Raw genomic sequence first — 6,000 nt, 5'->3', positions numbered from 1 at the left:
TATACGTATCTGCAACCGCCTAATGTGACCCACTCAGCACTGAGCTGTGTCTGATTATACCTATCTGCAACCACCCAGCCCTGCACTTTGTCTGATTACGCCTATCTGCAACCTCCTAATGTGACCCACTCAGCCCTGCGCAGTGTCTGATTATACCTATCTGCAAACACCTAATGTGACCCACCCAGCCCTGTGCTGTGTCTGCTTACATCTATCTGCAACCACCGAATGTGACCCACCCAGCCCTGCACTGTGTCTTTTTATACCTATCTGCAACCACCTAAAGTGACCCACTCAGCGCTGAGCTGTGTCTGATTAAACCTATCTGCAACCACCTAATGTGACCTACCCAGCCATGCAATGTGTCTGATTATACCTATCTGCAACCACCCAGGCCTCACTGTGTCTGATTACGCCTATCTGCGACCACCTAATGTGAACCACCCAGCCCTGCGCAGTGTCTGATTATACCTATCTGCAACCACCTAATGTGACCCACCCAGCCCGGCGCTGTGTCTGATTACGCCTATCTGCAACCACCTAATGTGATCCACTCAGCCCTGCACTGTGTCTGATTACGCCTATCTGCAACCGCCTAATGTGACCCACCCTTACCTGCGCTGTCTGATTACGCCTATCTGCAGCCACCTAATGTGACCCACCCAGCCCTGCGCTGTTTGATCACACCTATCTGCAACCACCTAATGTGACCTACCCAGCCCCGCGCTGTGTCTGCTTACATCTATCTGAAACCACCTAATGTGACCCACACAGCCCTGCGCTGTGTCTGATTACGCCTATCTGCAACCACCTAATGTGACCCACCCAGCCCTGCACTGTGTCTGATTACGCCTATCTGCAACCACCTAATGTGACCCACCCAGCCCTGCGCTGTCTGATTACACCTATCTGAAACCACCTAATGTGACCTACCCAGCCCTGCGCTGTGTCTGCTTACATCTATCTGCAACCACCTAATGTGACCCACCCAGCCCTGCACTGTGTCTGATTACGCCTATGTGCAACCACCTAATGTGACCCATCCAGCCCTACGCTGTGTCTGATTACACCTATCTGCAACCACCTAATGTGACCCACCCAGCCCTGCACTGTGTCTGATTACGCCTATGTGCAACCACCTAATGTGACCTACCCAGCCCTGCGCTGTGTCTGATTACGCCTATCTACAGCCATCTAATGTGACCCACCCAGCCCTGCGCTGTGTCTTTTTATACCTATCTGCAACCACCTAATGTGTCCCACTCAGCGCTGAGCTGTGTCTGATTATGCCTATCTGCAACCACCCAGCCCTGCACTGTGTCTGATTACGCCTATTTGCAACCACCTAATGCGACCCACCCAGCCCTGCCCTGTGTCTGCTTACATCTATCTGCAACCACTTAATGTGACCCACCCAGCCCTGCACTGTGTCTGATTACGCCTATCTGCAACCACCTAATGTGACCCACCCAGCCCTACGCTGTGTCTGCTTACATCTATCTGCAAACACCTAATGTGACCCACCCAGCCCTGCACTGTGTCTGATTACGCCTATCTGCAACCACCTAATGTGACACATCCAGCCCTGCGCTGTCTGATTACGCCTATCTGCAACCACCTAATGTGACCCATCCAGCCCTGCGCTGTCTGATTACACCTATCTGCAACCACCTAATGTGACCCACCCAGCCCTGCGCTGTCTGATTACACCTATCTGCAACCACCTAATGTGACCCACCCTGCCCTGCGCTGTCTGATTACACCTATCTGCAACCACCTAATGTGACCCACCTAGCCCTGCGCTGTGTCTGCTTACATCTATCTGCAACCACCTAATATGACCCACCCAGCCCTGCACTGTGTCTGATTACGCCTATGTGCAACCACCTAATGTGACCCATCCAGCCCTACGCTGTGTCTGATTACACCTATCTGCAACCACCTAATGTGACCCACCCAGCCCTGCACTGTGTCTGATTACGCCTATGTGCAACCACCTAATGTGACCTACCCAGCCCTGCGCTGTGTCTGATTACGCCTATCTACAGCCATCTAATGTGACCTACCCAGCCCTGCGCTGTGTCTGATTACGCCTATCTGCAACCACCTAATGTGTCCCACTCAGCGCTGAGCTGTGTCTGATTATGCCTATCTGCAACCACCCAGCCCTGCACTGTGTCTGATTACGCCTATCTGCAACCACCTAATGCGACCCACCCAGCCCTGCCCTGTGTCTGCTTACATCTATCTGCAACCACCTAATGTGACCCACCCAGCCCTGCGCTGTCTGATTACACATATCTTCAACCACCTAATGTGACCCACCCAGCCCTGCGCTGTCTGATTACGCCTATGTGCAACCACCTAATGTGACCCACCCAGCCCTACGCTGCGTCTGCTTACATCTATCTGCAAACACCTAATGTGACCCACCCAGCCCTGCACTGTGTCTGATTACGCCTATCTGCAACCACCTAATGTGACACATCCAGCCCTGCACTGTGTCTGATTACGCCTATCTGCAACCACCTAATGTGACCCACCCAGCCCTGCGCTGTCTGATTACACATATCTTCAACCACCTAATGTGACCCACCCAGCCCTGCGCTGTCTGATTACGCCTATCTGCAACCACCTAATGTGACCCACCCAGACTTGCGCTGTCTGATTACACCTATCTGCAACCACCTAATGTGACCCACCCAGCCCTGCGCTGTGTCTTTTTATACCTATCTGCAACCACCTAAAGTGACCCACTCAGCGCTGAGCTGTGTCTGATTAAACCTATCTGCAACCACCTAATGTGACCTACCCAGCCATGCAATGTGTCTGATTATACCTATCTGCAACCACCCAGCCCTGCACTGTGTCTGATTACGCCTATCTGCGACCACCTAATGTGAACCACCCAGCCCTGCGCAGTGTCTGATTATACCTATCTGCAACCACCTAATGTGACCCACCCAGCCCGGCGCTGTGTCTGCTTACTTCTATCTGCAACCACCTAATGTGGCCCTCCCAGCCCTGGGCTGTGTCTGATTACGCCTATCTGCAACCACCTAATGTGATCCACTCAGCCCTGCACTGTGTCTGATTACGCCTATCTGCAACCGCCTAATGTGACCCACCCTTACCTGCGCTGTCTGATTACGCCTATCTTCAGCCACCTAATGTGACCCACCCAGTCCTGCGCTGTTTGATCATACCTATCTGCAACCACCTAATGTGACCTACCCAGCCCCGCGCTGTGTCTGCTTACATCTATCTGAAACCACCTAATGTGACCCACACAGCCCTGCGCTGTCTGATTACGCCTATCTGCAACCACCTAATGTGACCCACCCAGCCCTGCACTGTGTCTGATTACGCCTATCTGCAACCACCTAATGTGACCCACCCAGCCCTGCGCTGTCTGATTACACCTATCTGAAACCACCTAATGTGACCCACCCAGCCCTGCGCTGTGTCTGCTTACATCTATCTGCAACCACCTAATGTGACCCACCCAGCCCTGCACTGTGTCTGATTACGCCTATGTGCAACCACCTAATGTGACCCATCCAGCCCTACGCTGTGTCTGATTACACCTATCTGCAACCACCTAATGTGACCCACCCAGCCCTGCACTGTGTCTGATTACGCCTATGTGCAACCACCGAATGTGACCTACCCAGCCCTGCGCTGTGTCTGATTACGCCTTTCTACAGCCATCTAATGTGACCCACCCAGCCCTCCGCTGTGTCTTTTTATACCTATCTGCAACCACCTAATGTGTCCCACTCAGCGCTGAGCTGTGTCTGATTATGCCTATCTGCAACCACCCAGCCCTGCACTGTGTCTGATTACGCCTATTTGCAACCACCTAATGCGACCCACCCAGCCCTGCCCTGTGTCTGCTTACATCTATCTGCAACCACTTCATGTGACCCACCCAGCCCTGCACTGTGTCTGATTACGCCTATCTGCAACCACCTAATGTGACCCACCCAGCCCTACGCTGTGTCTGCTTACATCTATCTGCAAACACCTAATGTGACCCACCCAGCCCTGCACTGTCTGATTACGCCTATCTGCAACCACCTAATGTGACACATCCAGCCCTGCACTGTCTGATTACGCCTATCTGCAACCACCTAATGTGACCCACCCAGCCCTGCGCTGTCTGATTACACCTATCTGCAACCACCTAATGTGACCCACCCAGCCCTGCGCTGTCTGATTACACCTATCTGCAACCACCTAATGTGACCCACCCTGCCCTGCGCTGTCTGATTACACCTATCTGCAACCACCTAATGTGACCCACCCAGCCCTGCGCTGTGTCTGCTTACATCTATCTGCAACCACCTAATGTGACCCACCCAGCCCTGCACTGTGTCTGATTACGCCTATGTGCAACCACCTAATGTGACCCATCCAGCCCTACGCTGTGTCTGATTACACCTATCTGCAACCAGCTAATGTGACCCACCCAGCCCTGCACTGTGTCTGATTACGCCTATGTGCAACCACCTAATGTGACCCACTCAGCCCTGCACTGTGTCTGCTTACATCTATCTGCAACCACCTAATGTGACCCAGCCCTGCGCTGTGTCTGATTACGCCTATCTACAACCACCTAATGTGACCCACCCAGCCCTGCGCTGTGTCTGATTACGCCTATCTACAACCACCTAATGTGACCCACCCAGCCCTGCACTGTGTCTGATTACGCCTATCTACAACCACCTAATGTGACCCACCCCACCCTGAGCTGTCTCATTACGCCTATGTGCAGCCACCTAATGTGACCCACCCAGCCCTGCGCTGTATGATTATAGCTATCTGCAACCACCCAGCCCTGTGCTTTGTCTGATTGTACCTATCTGCAACCACCTAATGTGACCTACCCAGCCCTGAGCAGTGTCTGATTATACCTATCTGCAACCACCTAATGTGACCAACGCAGCCCTGCGCTGTTTGATTATACCTATCTGTAACCACCCGGCCCTGTGCATTGTCTGATTATACCTATCTGCAACCACCTAATGTGACCTACCCAGCCCTGCGCTGTGTCTGATTATACCTATCTGCAACCACCTAATGTGACCTACCCAGCCCTGCGCTGTGTCTGATTATACCTATCTGCAACCAATAAATGTGACCTACCCAGCCCTGCGCTATGTCTGAATACGCCTATCTAGAACCATCTAATGTGACCCGCCCAGCCCTGCGCTGTCTTTTTATACCTATCTGCAACCACCTAATGTGACCCACTCAACACTGAGCTGTGTCTGATTATACCTATCTGCAACCACCTAATGTGACCCACCCAGCCCTGCGCTGTGCCTGATTCTGCCTATCTTCAACCACCTAATGTGACCCACCCAGCTCTGTGCTGTGTCTGATTACACATATCTGCAACCACCTAATGTGACCCACCCAGCCCTGCGCTGTGTCTGATTGCGCCTATCTGCAACCACCCAATGTGACCCACCCAGCCCTGCACTGAGCCTGATTATGCCTATCTGCAACCACCCAGCCCTGCACTGTGTCTGATTACGCCTATCTGCAACCACCCAATGTGACCCACCCAGCCCTGCACTGCGCCTGATTATGCCTATCTGCAACCACCCAGCCCTGCACTGTGTCTGATTACGCCTATCTGCAACCACCTAATGCGACCCACCCATCCCTGCCCTGTGTCTGCTTACATCTATCTGCAACCACCAAATGTGACCCACTCAGCCCTGCACTGTGTCTGACTACGCCTATGTGCAACAACCTAATGTGACCCACCCAGCCCTACGATGTGTCTGCTTACATCTATCTGCAACCACCTAATGTGACCCACCCAGCACTGCACTGTGTCTGCTTACGCATATGTGCAACCACTGAATGTGACCTACCGAGCCCTGCGCTGTGTCTGATTACGCCTATCTGCAACCACCTAATGTGACCCACCCAGCCCTGCGCTGTGTCTGCTTACATCTCTCTGCAACCACCTAATGTGACCCACCC

This window comes from Ambystoma mexicanum, chromosome 3p (assembly GCF_040938575.1).
Source record: "Ambystoma mexicanum isolate Mex_15411 chromosome 3p, UKY_AmexF1_1, whole genome shotgun sequence".
Lineage (NCBI taxonomy): Eukaryota > Metazoa > Chordata > Amphibia > Caudata > Ambystomatidae > Ambystoma > Ambystoma mexicanum.
The sequence above is the reverse complement of the archived record's forward strand: the minus strand, read 5'-3'. Positions refer to the sequence as shown.